At 40.7% G+C, this 18,358-nt stretch overlaps 1 protein-coding gene and 1 pseudogene across 10 annotated transcripts in view; one reads left to right on the plus strand and one right to left on the minus strand.

Moving 5' to 3' along the window:
• The window catches only part of NBEA (neurobeachin), a 726,466-nt gene that overhangs the window by 153,036 nt on the left and 555,072 nt on the right, over positions 1 to 18,358 (minus strand). The window lies entirely within an intron of this gene.
• LOC108178793 (phosphoglycerate mutase 1 pseudogene) lies at positions 1,429 to 16,803 on the plus strand (annotated as a pseudogene).

Raw genomic sequence — 18,358 nt, forward strand, 5'->3', positions numbered from 1 at the left:
TTCTCTTAAGACTGAACACAGCAACAGAACATTTAAAAAACAGTGAGTATTAAAAAATTACCCTGGACTTTGATGAAAATAGGATGGCAATATAAATTTTTAGTTTTAAATGTTTTCAACGATGATAGAGAGAGAGAATGCTAAAGGACGGGGGAAAAAGAGAGAAACAAAGAAAGGGAAAAAAGGCATGATTTGTCATTCAATTTAAATCTTACATATTGGAAAATATTTCAAAGGGAAAATCAGAAGAAAGGAAATATAGCTAAAATACATATAAAATAATTAGCAAATTAAAAAGTGAACATACCAAAGTCTAAAAACTGGTTCTTTGAAAAGACTGGTTAAAAAAAAACAAATCCCTACTGAACATCTGTCGCTCCCCCTCTTCGTGGAGGAACTACACAGGACCCTGCGCTGTTCTTTTGTCTGCTCGGCCCTTCCTGGGTTTGCTGCTGGTTCTTCCCGGGTTGGCTACCTACCCTTCCACCTCCGTGGAAGGGCGGTTCCCCCTGCCACTTTCCCCACTTCCGAGGGGGAGCGGCACACTGCCGGCCGGCTCTCTCGGGGGCTGCTCAGGTGTTCCTCATAGATGTTCCTGGTGCATGTTGTCTCTCTCCTCCTTTATAGTCCTTCCACCAATCCCAACTCTGCTACCCACACGCCGAGTACGCTGCTCTCCTCCAATCAGGAGCAGGTCCTACAGTTTATTGGTTGAACTGGAAGCAGCTGTGTAGAAGCTGTTTCTCCCTTCTCAGCGCCATATTGTGGGAGAGCAGATGCATAGAATAAGTCTTAATTCCAGTAACTTAGTCTAGTCCGAGTTGTTCCCAGTTGCTTCCCACAAACATCTTTTTTGTTTTTCATGATTCCATTTATTTCATTTCATTATCAGTAGTTTTATAATGAGTATTGCTATGAAGGTTTTTAAAATGAATTTGAAAGGCAGAGAGAGACAGATCCATCTTCTATTTACTGGTTCACTCCCAAAATGCCCACAACAACCAGGGCCAGACCAGGCCAAAGCCAGGAGCCTGGTTCTCCATCTGGTCTCTTGTTTGGGTGGCAAGGGCCCAAGGACATAAACCATCTTCTGCTGTATCCCAGGGTGCACATTAGCAGGAAGCTCTATCAGAAGTGAGGTGGGGACTGAATCTCAGACACTTTGATATGGGATGCAGGCACTCCAAGTGGTGGCTTAACACCCACCCCTAAATATCTTTTTAAAAGAGTACCAATCTAAATGTAGGGCCATAAAAACTGATATACAAGGGATTCTTTAAGTTAAAAATGGATACCCTGGAAAACTGTGTGTTGGTGTATTTTAAAATAACTTTTATTTTACAGTGCCCAGGAACGCTGAGAGAGGCAAACATCTGCCTTACACAGAAAGTGCTCCCTCTGAATTTCTTCCACCCTCCCAATCCATACATGAAGCTTCTGCCTCTTAAACATCAGAATCTAGCCCCAGATTGCTCAGAAGCGGTAACCTGTAGTCCAACGTCCACTCGAGCTTTTCAGGTGAGCATATCACAACAAATTCAATGAAATTAGTACAAAATAAGACATATTTGCCTAATAATCTACTCTTCTTTTTTAAGAAAAGTAAACCAAAGTGCAAGGTGGTACTCGACAGAAATGGGCATGAAAATTATCTCTGTACTGTGATAATACATGAGAACACACAATTACCCAAATACTGGATGGCTTCTATTTCTTATAGATAAAATGGTGTATAATATACATTTCATAGAGGCATTATGGCATTTAAACAAAATTATGATGGGAAGGTCTCTTGTTCAGTGCTTTGTATATTACAGCTATTCAAAACAAGTGGTCTCTATAGTAAGATCCTAATATTATCTCAGTGAATGAAATTGGTATTCATAAATTAATCAAAGTAAAAATTGTGGGACTTTTCTATAAAATAGTCTTGTGATTTCATTTTCTGTACCCAACTGGTGGTAAAATCCAGCTGATTCCAACACCTGTCCTTTTCTCTCTGTTTTCACTGACAGGGCACTCACATGGCCTCCTGCAAGTCTTTCAGCGGTTTTCTGATGTCTAGCAGTAGCATCACAACCTTCTGCAGACTCTCCTGATTCCCACCCACTCCCATTCCACAGTCACATTCCTGCTGGTGTCCACATCCACCTAAGGCTTTCATGTCACTGCTTCACCTCCTCCATCGCTGCTGTTCTCAGAACCTCCAGTTTGCTGTGCTGGCCATAGTTCCCCACCCCACTGTTCACTCTATGTATATGCAATATCCTGTTAGCCTGACTGATTACCGATTAGTTCAACTTTGAAAATCCTCCATCATCCTTAAGACTGGATAGATTAGTTCTTCTTTCTTCCCAAATAGTACACTTAGGAAAGGAAACATCAGAATAGTTAAAGGGGTGCAGGAATTCGGCAGAGTGATTAAGCTGCCACTTAGGATACTCACATCCTATATCTGAGTGTGTGTCCCAGCTCTACTTCTGATTCCAGTTTCTTGTTAATGCAGACTCTGAGAGGCAGCAGTGATGGCGCAAGTATTTGGGTCCCTGCCATCCATGTAGGAGCCACCAAATTGAGGTCTGACCTTCTGGCTTTGGTCCCAGCTCAGCCTGTTAATGCATTTGGGGAGTGAACAATAGATGGAAGATCTCTCTCCATTTGCCTCTGTGTGTGTGTGTGTGTGTGTGTGTGTGTTTGTCTGCCTTTCAAATAAAATGAAAATATTTAAGCAAAAATAAAAATAAATAAAATAGTTAAACAAGACTTTTGGGAGTGTGGTCTCAACTACCCCTCTCCTCAGGTAAGCTTCCTGCTACTCCAAGGTTATGCCCAGAGGCGTCCCTCTCATGCCCCCAGCCACAGCTGATTGTAATTTCTCCTTGAAATCTGAAATCGAATCTTTAGCTGGTAATGAAGTAAGAGAAAACTGTAGAGAGTTATAGCAACTTCTTTTTGGGTTTTGAACAAAAACAAAAAGGTATTGACGGAAATCCTAGGAATCTAATCTGTGAAGAAAAACAATAATGAGCTGGCGCCGCGGCTCACTAGGCTAATCCTCCGCCTAGCGGCTCCAGCACACCAGGTTCTAGTCCCCGTTGGGGCGCCGGATTCTGTCCCGTTTGCCCCTCTTCCAGGCCAGCTCTCTGCTGTGGCCAGGGAGTGCAGTGGAGGATGGCCCAGGTGCTTGGGCCCTGCACCCCATGGGAGACCAGGAAAAGCACCTGGCTCCTGGCTCCTGCCATCGGATCAGCGTGGTGCGCCGGCCGCAGCGCGCCAGCTGCGGCGGCCATTGGAGGGTGAACCAATGGCAAAAGGAAGACCTTTCTCTCTCTCTCTCTCTCTCTCACTGTCCACTCTGCCTGTCAAAAAAACAAAACAAAACAAAACAAAAAAAAAAACAATAATGAAACAGAAGCATAGGGGCCAGTGCTGTGGCGCAGCGAGTTAACACCCTGGCCTGAAGCGCCCGCATCCCATATGGGCACCAGTTCGAGACTTGGCTGCTCCACTTCTGATCCTGCTCTCTTCTATGGCCTGGGAAAGCAGTAAAAGATGGCCCAAGTCTTTGGGCCCCTGCACCCACGTGGGAGACCTAGAGGAAGCTCCTAGTTTCTGGCTTTAGATCAGTGCAGCTCTGGCTGTCACAGCCAATTGAGGGGTGAACCATCAGATGGAAGACCTCTCTCTCTTTCTCTCTCTCTGCCTTTCTTCTCTCTGTGTAACTCTGACTTTCAAATAAATAAATAAATCTTTTGAAAAAAAAAAATAAAAAGAAACAGAAGCATAGACAAGTGGGCATGTGGGCCAGAAATGGAGAAATCTAGACAATGGTTTTCTGCTCCTCAGTTCCAGTCTCTGTTTAGGTTCTGAGCTATTCTTGCTATAGAGTTTATAAACTACTTTGAGCTGCTTCAAATAAATTATCTTTTAAATTAAGCTACTGTAAATTCCTTAAGCTCTGTTTCTTACAGCAAATGATTCCCGAAACTTCATACTTGTAATAATAGTGGAACTGGGATTAAAATTTATGGGTGGAATTTTGCAGCTTGAATCTTACTATATTCTGTTTTTTCTTGTAGGATTCTTGGTCAAAGAAAGGTACAACAAGGAATAATAACCACATGCAAAATGAAAACTTTTAAATAAATTAAGACCTCTTGTTACAAGACTATTTTGGCAAGAGTTGATTGAAGAATAAGGTAAGGATCTGAAGCCAAAGAAAGCCAGGCTCCACCCCCTAGTGTGAGAAGAGATCTTGGGGCATACAGCCTGGACAGTCTGAGGGATAATCTGACAGGGTTTCCAGTGGAACCTACTAAACCTACTGATTTTACAGAAGAAAAGAGGCTAACTCACCTACCCTGAGGCCTCAGCTTCTGTCCAAGTGTGCTTTCCTCATGCAGTACTGACAGGTTAACATGGCACTGACCCTACCAACAGTGAGTTTTTATGGATCAATCAATAACTGAGGTTCTGGAAAATCAGAGAAGCAGTTTACTTCCCATGGGGAAAACAAAAGCTTAAATGGGAATTTCTTCTCTATGGACAAAAAGAGGTCCAAGGAAATAAACAGAAGAATTTCTCCTAAAGAGCAGTTTCCTCATCAATAAAAATTGTTAGAAAAAAGGGTAAGTTTATACTATATTATAAATCACGAGTTTCAAGAGCAATCTGTCAAATTAATGCAATAAAAATACCTAAAAACTCCCAAATGGCTACTGTCTGGTTTATGGAAAGAAGGTTCTTCTCCCCTAGCAGGTGTATGTGTGTGTGAAATGTCAAAAAGGAAAGGAAACCAGAGTGAAGGTAGTATTTAATAGCATCAGGAAATGGAAATGGGGAATCAATTCTCAGAGTCGATGGAAACAAAGGAAGAGTTCATTGGTCATTTGGTTGGTGTTCCTTGAGAGTTTCTTTGGCAGGATGTCCCAGATCCTTGGCACTGTGCTCTCATAATCCCAGCGACTCCAGCATCACCACCGCCATGCCTCTCCTTCCTTCCTCTCTCCAGTCTCTTGTCCTATAAAAACCCTTGTCCCCAGTGCACTGGAGCTAAGGAGAGGAAATGCTCAAATCTCACAGAGGGAAGGAGAGGCATGGCTGTCTCATCCCTAGTTACAACATGATGCGTTTTTCTCACTAAAGTATTATATGTGGTGATTGTATTGATATTAGGATAGGAGACACTTTAAGCTTGATGTCTACCTAACCAAACCACCAGGTTAGGTAATGCTTTTCATTTCCTCTGTAAAGCCTACTGACATATATCTACATTATACTAATTGCTATTTAACAGGCTGAAATTATTTTTTAAAATAAATGAAACATTTCATGAATGCATAAAAACTTGAAAATTAGATAGCTTTAATTATCAAAAGTATGAGTTTATGAATATTTGAGTGTGACACTGTGATAGTATATAAACCCAACGAAAAAGATTCAAATGATCCCACTTTTAAAAGCTTGCAAGTTGAGATATGAAATTAAAATAATCTCATAGATGCAGGCAGTTGACTAAGACTAAAATCCTAGTATACCAGTACACATGGAGTGTCATCTTGTATACTACTATGTGGACTAGAATTTTAAAATCTGAGTAAGGTAAAGAAAATTCCTACTTTTCTCCAAAAACAAAGATTGGCTTAAAAAAAAAGATCACAGAAGGAAAAACAAAAGAATTATAAACAGTTAAGTAAAGTTTGGATTTTTTAAAAAAGAAAGAATGAAAAAGAAATTCAGGCTTAACAAACTAACAAGCAGTCTGAAAGACTGAGAGCCTAAGTCAAATTATATTGACAAATTTGTTCATATTTTCTCACTTCTTCCCTTTGTAATGGAATATCAAAATTTGCTAAATATAAGGGGAGAAGATAAGCTAATGCTGCAGAGAGAAGACTAGACTAGCAGGAGATGTTTGGCATTATCTGTATACAGAGGAAGTTTAAATCACAGGAAGGGATTCTACCTCTCTAGTGAGGAACTGAGGTGATGGAAAGGAACACCCCTAGGGCTGGAAGAATCTATACCTAGGTGTGGCAGAAGGAAGGGTAGCCAGTGAAGGGAGACAAGGACTTACATGGAGAAGACAGCCAGGAAAACTTAGCTTTGAACCCCCAAATGACTTGACGTTTCAGAATTTTAGATTTACCTTTTGTAAAGTGAGGATGGTAATATCTAACTCACTTAGCTGCTGTGAATATGATATTAGATAATGTATTAAAAAGTGCCTACTACAGTGTCTGGTACATAGTGAGTACTTAGCAAATGTTACTTTCTTCCTCCAGTTTCTATAGAAAACACAAAGCAGAGGATTCTCCTTTAGTGAAGAAACAGTTAAGATAATTAAAAAGATACATTAAAAGTAATAAAATATCAAAAAATAGTATGGTGTGAATAAAAAGTTTAAATATTAAATAGCAACAGAAAGTATTTCAGATAAGATGTCTGAAGATGGTTTTATTCCTAGAAGCATCATTTACTGTGGAATTACTTTGGCAAACTCATTTAACTTTCTGGTCTTCAGTTTTCCCATTTATAGAATAGAAATAGGAATTGCAGTCCTGGGGCCGGCATTGTGGCATAGAGGGTTAAGCTACGCCTACAACTCTGGCATTTCCATATGGATGCTATTTTGAGTCCAGCTGCTCCACGTCCCATCCAGCTCTCTGCTAATGTGCTTGGGAAAGCAGCAGAAGATGGCCCAAGTTCTTGGGCCCCTGTACCCATGTGGGAGACCTGGAAGAAGCTCCTGGCTCTAGCCCCACTCAGCCCTGGCTGTTGCAGCCATTTGAGGAGTGAAATAGCAGATGAAGATCTCTCTCTCCCTCTCTGTCTCTCCTTGTCTGTAACTCTGCTTTTCAAATAAATAAATAAATCTTTTTAAAAAAAAAGGAATTCCAAATGAAATGTATAAAGTTAAATATAGAAAGGTAGATTGAAAAATTACAACACAATAAAAAGCAGTATTATGAGATGGTTTATACATGCAGTATACAATTACAATACTGCTGTGCATGTCTACATACACATTAAACTATCGGTTGTTAGGTGAATATCAACCTCATGACTCTTAATTTTCACTGACACTTGAATCTCAATCTTTTGTTATGTTTCCTGAATATATGAACTTGCTATGTAGACAAAAATGAAATATAGGCTTCTTGCTATCAAATATTCGTCAAGTCCAAGTATCTTCATTGAGTACATATCTAAGCTTGTTCATTTGAACATTTGATTTTCCTACTAGCTCAGCACACATAAATACATAAAGTTTCTGCAACACTTAAGGTATACTCCATAACAGGAGTAAATTACAATCTGAAGGGAATACATGTCCCAACAGGTTTCTTAGATTCCAGGAAAACACCTGTGTTACTCTTCTGCAACCTGAAGGAGACTGGTGATTATTTTATAATTGCATCTTATTGTACATGGTATAATGTGTGCTTTGGAATAACTGGCCAAATGAGAAACTACAAGAAATAGGTTAATAAAGGAAAACATATGAAGATGTTAATATTTTAAATTTTCAATTACATCCTTCATTTAATAGAGGGAAACATATATTTACTATGATCTAAGAGAAACAGCTACTACATCAAATGGAAATATGCTTAGGAAATGGAAAGACCAGTCAAAACTGAATATAAAATGTATTGCTTCTTTAACCTACAGGCCTCAGTTAAATCAAAATAATAACAGAATGGATTTGGAAATGTTTCATCAGCAAACATGAATGTCTAAATTTGAAACAGCAATATTTTTGGCAACGAATGGAAAAATGTGTTTTGAAATTTTACAATTTTGGTTTTTAAAAGCATTACTAATATTGAAAGCTATGCCATACACAAAAAGGAATAAAAACTCTGCTGGATTTTGTTGTGATTTCAGAACATTCAAAAGGTAATAGTCATTGTGTGTTTGATAAAAAGGGAGGTGACTAAAAAGTGCCTTGTCAGTTTTCTCCTCCTTCTTGAGAGCTGCATTAAAATGCAGCTCCGAGCACCTTTTTCTTCCTCAGTCTGGAATTTCAGGAGCAAAGAGTACAAAAGAGCTGATGAGCAATGAATGCTTCACCCTTCCTCAATTAATCTTGTCTCTCTACCTTTGCTTTTGCTTTCCCTCTACATGAAGGTAATAATGACACCCTCATCCATTATCCTTTTATCCCTGTTATTCTCGTGAAATTGCTTAATAATATGTTACAGATTCGTCTTCACTCACATAATTCTTCCTGTCATTTGCAGTATATCATCCTACAAACATACAGCCCACTTTCACTGGCCGTTCTTTGAAGATTATTGTCAGTGACATCTTCAGGATGCGTTTGGAATCTGGAGCATCATTTCTGTTGCAATGGGGAATTACACTGACTTATCTGTCATTGCCAAAAGCACAACAAGCAATTCAGTGTTAATGCAAAGGTAACACGGGTTTTTATCATGCCGCCAGAACAGGAGCTCTTGTAAATTTATGCTAATGTGGCCCTTTTAGAGTTTAATAACCTCTTACCCTGCTGGAAAAAGAGCCACACAGACACAAACACAGGCAAACTCACACCACACTCCCATATACTGGAACCACAGCTGATCAACCGGTAATCATTTATTATATGTATTCAAAAAAATACTGACGTTAGTTTCTCTTGGGGGTATTCCATAGATAAGCTACAGAAAATAGTAGAAATTTTAAAATCAACTTTAATCACCAAAGTACTAAATTATTTTTGATGAAAGATTTTAACTGGAAGAACTAGTAAAAGTTTCTCTGACCAATGTTTTGGTGGGCTTTTCTATCAAGAGTTCAAGACCACTACAAATGAGCAGTTTTCCCTGATTGAGGGTGGCATTCCAGAGGGACCCAGGCAGTCCAGTGTGCATGCCAAGTCTGACAACACATGACAAGCTGGTCGGCATGCAGTAATTTGACTAATTATACCGGATTAGAGCATATTAATGCAAGCTGTTTTCTCCAGAGTTAATGACCTGCTGACTGGGTTCTGTTAGGCCCCACTAGGTCTACAGGCAGCTAAAAAACAAAACCCTGTTTTGTAAGCCCTCGTCATTTCACATCAGCAAATGAGTATATCAAACTACTGAGCAGCAAAATGTAAGCGACATTTTGTCCGCCATAAACTCATGCAGCCTTCCCTAACTTTCCACCTCAAAGGACTTGTTTTATATAAAATTGATGTCAGTTTCTTTTTTGCCTTTTTTTTTATTAAAGAAGTAGCCAAGAAATAGAGTTTGAGGAAAAAAATTTGGGGAGTATGTTATTGTTGGAGGGGTAGATATTGCTGTTTCAGAAACATGGCTTATATGAAAACAATTTTTTAATGTACATTAATTTTATTACACATGTTCCTTCTCCATAACAACAGCATGTTACAAAGTTATGTCAAAAAATGATTAATGTGTAATAAGATCCTTTCTAATCTCAAACTTTATTTGAAAGATATTTTAAAGCCTAAAGGGATTCTCTTTTTTTATAAGTATATGGATGATTTTAAGTTATGTAAATATAGAAAAATGTAACATTAATATTTTCAAGTTGTTTGGCCAATTTTCAAAAATCAGCTCACAGCAAAAACTAGCTAGGAACTTTAACATGTCTCTGAATGTGTTACAATTTCTATAATTTATATCTATACCTTGCTTTTGAAAAGATGTCAAATGAATTATAGGAATATATAAAATTCAAATTAGAAATATATGAGAAACAAAGTCAAAAACAGACAATGAATGTAGGTGTTAAGGTTGGTAATAAAAGCAAAAATTCATACTACAGAGTTATTTAAACTCTATATTTTGGCCACCAATTTGTAAATTCCTAATTGGCACTTGGCATTGTTGAAAAAGAAGTATTAATTTCACCACAAAGTCAGTAAGATAAAAACAAGCCAGTTCAGGAATAATTGCACAAATATTCATAATACTAAAAGTAGAAATAAATTTATACCATGGGTTTTCATAGAAGGGCACGGCAGAGGGTGCTGAATAACATCTTCAACAATATCCTTATATCATTCAGGGCTTACAGTATTTCCCCAATCACAGCTTAGAAAAATCAGTCCTATAGAGATGTATTGTAAGAGGGCTCACACTCACCTTCTAAGTGTGAGACATGGACTCACAGTTTATGTGGAAGGCTGACCTTTCAGGACCTCAGGGACTTCCTCTAGGCTGAACCTCTAGGCAGCTAATCTGTTTGCCCTTGGTCTGCAGCTTGGTTTGGCTCAAGAATACAAGCTGAACAAGTCAGGTTTTCTCTGTAGAGAACTGGGGCTAGTAAATGGAGGAAGAATTGTGTAGGAACCAAAGTTGAAATGTCAGGATGTAATGAGAGTCCAGGGGAGCCAGGAAGAGGCACTGGCAGGCTGAAAATACAGGGAACTATGACTAAGCACAGGAAGTTTATCTGTTGGAAGAGAAGAAAAGAATGCTCTGAGATCAGTAGACCAGGTGTTTATTAAAGAGGATAGAGAATGCAGTTAGTGTCTAGAGCTGCCTGAATTCTTTAGTGTTTTCAATTCCAGATCATATGTATATTCTTACAGTAAAGTTCTGTTACTTGAGGGAATTTGAATGTGGTCTATTCCATGTATCCAAAGAATTTAACCACAGCAGAAGTCAACCTGATGGCACAGGTTCACAGTTTCTACCATTTAGGTTCAATCCAGCAATACAGAAATGAATGGACTCTTTAATTTTCATGCAGTCCTCTCTATAAGTATTGTTTCACTCAGCCAAGATTTTAATTGATATTGGGCAGCTGTGTGTTCAAGATTTTACTTCCTGCCATGTACCTGTAGTGCAACTAATGTGTGTTAGAAATTAAATGCAAAAGCATATGCTTTCACTGACAGTTCAAGACGGGGTGAGTTTGACAAGCTCTTTTGGAAATTGCCTGCTTGAATAGAAGAACATTATATTTCTTCTATGGGTAACAAGCAGAGTTAAGATTTGTTTGGGCAAATAAGTCTAGTCTTCTCTAATGTAAAGACCAGTAGAAAACTTATCTTCAAATTTTTACCACATAGCTAATAGTCATAAAATTCTTTAAACACGTAACAAAATGTCTACATTGGGCATTTAAAAAACACTTTTAGTGAAGGTATTCAAAGATTATGCAATTCCAAAGTATACTTTTTAGTTATTCTCCTAGGGTAATTACTTGTAAATGGTACTCTCAGGTAAGTGAGTGAGGTGACAGCTATATTAAGAATATAAAATTAATACCTTCCCTTATATTTGTGATAGTGAAGTGTGGGAAAATTTGAAGAGCATGTCTTTGTAGAAGTTAGCAAATTAAAACTAATATAAATTCTTTCAAGAGTATATTAAAATAAACTGTTGATATGCTATAATGTTTTCTTATTTAAGGCCAACACATCTGACAATCACTGCAGAATGCATATATGTATCCAATTGTATTACAATAGTAAATACATATGTTTCAATCAGTGCTTGATTGGGGTTTATTTTTTATTTATTTATTTATTTATTTTTGACAGGCAGAGTGGATAGTGAGAGAGAGAGAGACAGAGAGAAAGGTCTTCCTTTTGCCGTTGGTTCACCCTCCAGTGGCCGCCACGGCTGGCGCACTGCGCTGATCTGAAGCCAGGAGCCAGGTGCTTTTCCTGGTTTCCCATGCGGGTGCAGGGCCCAAGCACTTGGGCCATCCTCCACTGCACTCCCGGGCCATAGCAGAGAGCTGGCCTGGAAGGGGGGCAACCGGAACAGAATCCGGCGCCCCGACCAGGACTAGAACCCAGTGTGCTGGTGCCGCTAGGTGGAGGATTAGCCTATTGAGCCGCGGCGCCGGCCAATTGGGGTTTAAATATACTAGATGCGTGTATAACAAATCTAACAATAATTATGTTGGTTAACCAAATTTTATTTCTTTGTCAAATGTGTTTATTGCTTGCAAAATCTGCAATGGGCTTTATACTTAATATTTCATTGTACGTTGTCAATTTAAGTACTTAAGTGTTCAGACATAATTAAAGAAAACTGTTGCAGCTTCTAATCACCAATAAATAGAGTTTTTAAAAACCTTTATGTGGTTAAAAAATCCTTTAAATTTTAGTCATCTCAAGCAAAGAATTGCATGGTTTTTCCACACAGTTCCAAACAGTGCTTTCATGCTGCTAGTCACTTGATAACTGCAGGTTGACTGTGTAAGTAAATATATCATTATTAATGATGAGTTTCAGGAATGGTTCAGCTTCTCAGTATTTACTTGGGATTCCAAAAATTTAAATGAATCGAATCCCAATTTTTAAAAAGAAACAGACTTATTTCAATGACAAACTGGAACTGTGTATAAAGAATCCACTGTAATTGCTAGTATTTTTAAGTTTTCCACTTATTACTATGCTGTGTGAAAAATCAGTTAAGAATTCATAAATGGAGCTAAGATATGAAAATAAGAAAAATCAGTTTACCAGATAAGATGGCATAACATGGAGTGGGAAGAGCCCTGGACATTAATAAGGCCTCACTGGCTAGACTCTCAGCTTTATTTGTGATCCTCATTTTGTAAATTTTCAACAAGTTACTTTCAACAAGCCCCAGTTTTCTCAATGTAAAATGAGTGGTTAACAAGGTCATAAGAATTCAAAGAGATAACTACATATGAAAATTTCTTGCACCTTGTTTGGCACCTAGTAGATGCTCAGCAATGCTTCCTTATTCCCTCTTTTATCTTGCTTCCTTCTTTCTCAGTCTTTTGCAAGTTAACTTTATTTTTCTCAATGTCAAAGTATAGACAGCAATATATGGTACTATATAAAATTCAGTATGAGAATATCTAAACATCATCCCCACACTTCCCAACATAGTGGCTGGTGCACAGAAGGCCCTCAGTGTCAATGTTTACAATCCAAGGCAGATAACTTTTACCTAGATAGGTAGCAACAGTGGAACTGGGAAAATAAGTCAAAATATGAATGAACTGAAATGCTTATATTATTGTATGTCATGGATACTTCATAATGCACAATTGTGTCAAGATGACAAGGAATAGTTGTGTGAGGCTGCATGTGTGCTTCATTAAGATTTAATCTGTGGGGCTGGCACTGTGTTATAGTAGGTTAAGCCTTTGCCTGCAGTGCTGGCATCCCGTATGGGTGCCAGTTTGTGTCCTGGCTACTCCTCTTCTAATCCAGCTCTCTGATATGGCCTGGAAAAATGGTGGAAAGTGGTCCAAGTGCACTCACGTGGGACACCTGGAAGAAGCTCCTGGCTCCTCACTTTCGATTGGCTCAGCACTGGCACTGGGGACATTTTGAGGAGTAAACCACTGGATGGAAGGCCTCTCTGTCTGTAACTCTGCCTCTCAAATAAATAAGTAAATCTTGAAGAAAAAAAAAGACTTAACCTGTGAATAAAAACATCTCTAGAACACATCACTATTTTGGCTGATTTGTAACACAGGGCATGGAAACTTACAGCTCAAGACAAGTTCCATGGATTGTTCTTATAACTTCCTTTTTAGCCCTTGCCAGTCTTAATCTCCTCTATATAGAAATGGTGGAATCATCTCTGTTACTAACCCACTTCAAATATTTTTAAAAGTATGCTAAGGAAAATTAAATATTTAGATAGCAACAAGGGAAAATCCCCAATAGAGTCCCCATATTTAAGTCAGATTTTTCAACTTTCAAAATGGTAATGATAGGTTTTGTTTAAAAATCTTCAAAATGGAATTTAACAAATTTAAAGAAATTCCTCTCTTTAGGTTGAAAAACCAAAGATATTTAAGATAACGAACTCCTTGACAATCTGTTGAAACAACCACTTCCACAGTGACTTACAGTCTTGCTGAATTCAGTGAACTTTTTTTTTTTTTTTTTGACAGGCAGAGTGGACAGTGAGAGAGAGAGAGAGACAGAGAGCAAGGTCTTCCTTTTGTCGTTGGTTCACCCTCCAATGGCCGCTGCGGCTGGCGCGCTGTGGCCAGCGCATCGCACTGATCCGAAGCCAGGAGCTTTTTCTGGTCTCCCATGGTCTTTTTTTGGTCTCCCATGGGGTGCAGGGCCCAAGCACTTGGGCCATCCTCCACTGCACTCCCGGGCCATAGCAGAGAGCTGGCCTGGAAAAGGGGCAACTGGGACAGAATCCAGTGCCCCGACCGGGACTAGAACCTGGTGTGCTGGCACTGCAAGGCGGAGGATTAGCCTATTGAGCCAGGCAGTACCGGCCCTCAGTGAGCATTTCTATTTCTCATCTGACCCCTGTCTTGGCACTGTTGACCTGCTCAAAACATTTCTTGGCTTCCACATTCCACTCTTCTGATTTTCTTCCTCCGCACTAACTCTGTTTCTTAAATATCTTTCCCCTCCTGTGTTTAAAGATTGACATCCTTGTAATGGGAATGGCACAAAAACAGATTGCTGCCTTGGTCTTACATGTGGAATACCACCTGCAAATGGCTTAAGCCTCTCGCCAGAGATTGGAACTTAGAGGCATCTTTCTGGCCTAGCAGGGTAGGTTCCCCACTGTTCCCAATACTTCCTTTAAAGGATCATTTTGCTCTTTGCCCACAAACTTGAAGTGACCCATATTTTATTCCCATATATATATATTCCTATATATATATATATATATATATATATATATTGCTAGTTGTTCTGTCCCTTCTTTCTCTCTCTCTTTATTCATGCCTCATGTGACTGAGGGTGGAAGACTACCCTCTTGATTCATTGTACCTCCCTGCCAAGACTGTGTAAGTAATACATCTCTGAATTTATTTCCTACTGTGGTGTTTTTTCCTATTGAATTGTCAACTTCGTTTGAAGAACCGGGGGCTACACCAGACTGGGCTTTCTCTGGGATGCTGAGAGGACACAGGTCTGACTCCTGGCACTAGGGCAATGGTCAGGCAGGCATAAAGTGAACATGGATCAGACACTGGCCACAAGAGTATCTACTAATAAAAACATGTTTGCTGTGTGAGGGACACCTGTCACTAGGCAGACAACTGGGCATTACATTGTCCACCAGGTAAAATACATATCCCCCAATAGGTGCAGTGCACTGTAAATGCTCCTGTCTAGCTCCATTTCACTTCCTGCTAGGACAAGGTTGCTAGCTGTTTTGCTATTGTAACACTTATTTAGCTGGGAACTCCCAAAACAATTCTCTACTCAGTTCATCCAGTTTCATGCTTTAATCACATTTTGAAGTCCTACATATTTTCCTACAGTGAAGTCCTTGGTTGCCCTGCACCCACAACTACATACTCAAATGTCCTCTTAGCATGACCACTTAAATGTCTCCCATGCAACTTCCACTACTTCTAAAAGTAAACTTATGCACCTTTTAGACTCCTCCAACCTTAGTTTCTGCCAAAGTTCTCTCTTACTGAACGTCAATGACTATCTGGCCAGAATCCTGGAGTCATGCTCTCTATACCTGCCACAGCCAATCAGTTCCCAAATTCTATGCACTTTACTCCTGAAATCCTACTTCCATCCATTATGTTCTTCCACTTCCATTACTGCAGTTTAGACCAGTGAAATCTCTTTCAGCACTGCTTTCGTCCAACTAATTCTTCAAGTCACAGTAATCATTATTCAGAAAAGTGAATCCACAATAATGCCTTCCCTTTCCTATGCTTGCGTGTAAAATGTGAACTCCTCATGAATGGGGCTGTGATCTTCCTCAAAGCTGGACACTCCCTCCTCTGAGCTGACTCTTCTCAGCATACTACTCTTTACACCTAACCAAAATACAGAGTGTCTTTCAAATCTGTCAGTGTACCATGTCCTCTATCATTTCTAGTCCTTGAAATGTGGAAGTCCAAGGATGGGCTCTGAGGTTAGACAAGACAAAATTTTACTACTTATTTTACTCATCTGTCATCTTCAGCAAATTATTTTTCTGAGCCTCGATATCCACATCTAACTATCATTTTTAAGGGCTGCAGTGATAATGAAATGAAGTTGTGTATGTTAGGTGCTCAACAAGTGACAGTCACTTATTTTAGATGAGGATACCTATAATTAATTTCAAAAATATGTTAGGGCAGTCAGCGCCACCATCTCTGTCTCTCCACCACAGCCACCTAGAAGCTGGTGCTGACCTGGCCTAGCGAGAGCACCTAGAACCTGGAGAACCGCTTCAGGGGCTGGTATGATGCCGACCTGAGCCCCACAGGCCTCAAGGAGGTGGAAGTGCAGCGGGCAGGCCCTGGGAGGCACTGGCTATGAATTTGACATCTGCTTCACCTTGGTACAGAAAAGAGCCTTCCGGACCCTCTGGACAGTGCTGGATGCCATTGACCAGATGTGGCTGCCAGCTGTGTGGACTTGACACCTCAACAAGTGGCACCATGGGGGTCTGACTGGCCTCAATAAAGCAGAAACTGCTGCCAGGCTTGGTGTGCCCCAGGTGAAGATCTGGGGTGCTCCTACGATGTCCTTCTGCCCCCCGCCCCCATGGAGCCTGAACACCCATTCTCCAGCAACATCAGTAAGCATCAGCTGCCCTCCTGTGAGTGTGAAAGACACTACAGTCAGAACTCTGCTCCTCTGGAATGAGGAGACCGTGCCCCAGATCAAAGAGGGGAAACTGGTACTGACTGCAGCCCATGGCAACAGCCTTCGGGGCATTGTCAAGCATCTGGAGGGTCTCTCTGAAGAGGCTGTCATGGAGCTGAACCTGCAGACTGGTTTTCCCATTGTCTATGAATTGGACAAGAACTTGAAGCCCATCAAGCCCATGCAGTTTCTGGGGGGATGAAGACACTGTGCGCAAAGCTATGGAAGCTCTGGCTACCCAGGGCAAGGCAAAGAAGTGAAGGCGAGTGGGCAGACCACTACCCCCAGGACCACCCTTCCTGCCTGCCCATCTCTCTGCACCTGACCCCTGCATTTGTCACACTGACCACCTCTGTAGGCTTCTTAGGTTGTAGTTGCAGGTGGGGACTGGTGGCCCCTGCTTTTCTTTTAGCTATTTTGTCTTCCTGCACCACTCCCTTCACAGAATCTAGTTAGGACAGCACTTCTAGTGCATGGGCTGTCATTCCAAACAGAGGGAATCTCCAACAGAGAGGTTAAAACGCCCATGTCTGCTAGCGCTCTATTCACTAAGGGCCTGCTGAAATAGGGAGAGGGCCTGAGCAATGAGGAGAGGCAGGAGAGTCTGCTGTGCTCCCAGGAGCCAGTCCTGTGGCTTCCACAGTCAGGTCACTGTCCTCAGGGGCTCTAGTCATTCCAGTGGAGGTGAATGTAACCTGCATGGTGACTTAAAAACACCACTACCACTTGTTCCCTCAGAAGGTTGCTCCAGAAGGTTGGGATCAAGCTCGAATTAAGTTTGCGATGCATTCACTTTTACAAGAAAGTGTGTGTGTGTGTGTTTAACTGTGTAAGCCCTTTTGGGGTTCCTAGTGGTGGTTCAAATAGTCCCTGATGTGGTCACCAGAAAATAAGCCATTCCTCACACCAGTATGGGATTAGCCTGGCCTCTCAAGGGAGCGCCTCCTGCTGTGTCTTAGATCCCTTCCCTGCCTTGTCTTGTGGCAGTGAAATGCCTCTTGATCCTGTCCAAGTGTGTCATTGGCTGTCTGATTCTAAATCATGATTTCCAGTTGCTTGGCCTTGCCATGTGGGACCAGTACTCATTTTGAGTACAACTGCACTGACTCCTTTTTCCAGATCAGAGTAATAAAGGAGTGACGTGCAATATATCTATATCTATATCTATATCTATATCTATATCTATATCTATATCTATATCTATATCTATCTATCTATCTATTGGGGCCGGTGCTGTGGCATAGCAGGTTAAACTGCCACCTGCAGTGCCGGCATCCAATGTGGGCACCCAGTTTGAGTCCTGGCTGCTCCACATCCGACCCTGCTAATGCACCTGGGAAAGCAGTGGAAGATGGCCCAAGTCCTTACATTCCTGTACTCATGTAGGAGACTGGAAAGAATCTCCTGGCTCCTGGCTCTGGCCTGGCCCAGCTTTGGGCATTGAGACCTTTTGGGGACTGAACCAGCAAATGGAAACGCTTGTGCACGCGCGCTCTCTCTTTCCCTTTCTTTCTGTAACTCTGCCTTTCAAATAAATAAAAATAAAAATCTATCTACATATATAAAATATATATATATATATATGTATTTTGGTTGGAGCATGCATTGTGGCACAGCAGGTTAAGCCACAGCCTGCAGTGCTGGCATTCCATATGGGCACCAGTTCGAGTCAGGATGCTCCACTTCCAATTCAGCTCCCTCCTAATACACTTGGGAAAGCAATGGAAGACCATCCAAGTAGCCCTGCCACCCACATGGGAGACCATGGAGTTCCAAGCTCCTGGCTTTGGCCTGGCCCAGACCTGGCTATTACGG

The sequence above is a fragment of the Oryctolagus cuniculus genome, chromosome 9 (assembly GCF_964237555.1).
Source record: "Oryctolagus cuniculus chromosome 9, mOryCun1.1, whole genome shotgun sequence".
Lineage (NCBI taxonomy): Eukaryota > Metazoa > Chordata > Mammalia > Lagomorpha > Leporidae > Oryctolagus > Oryctolagus cuniculus.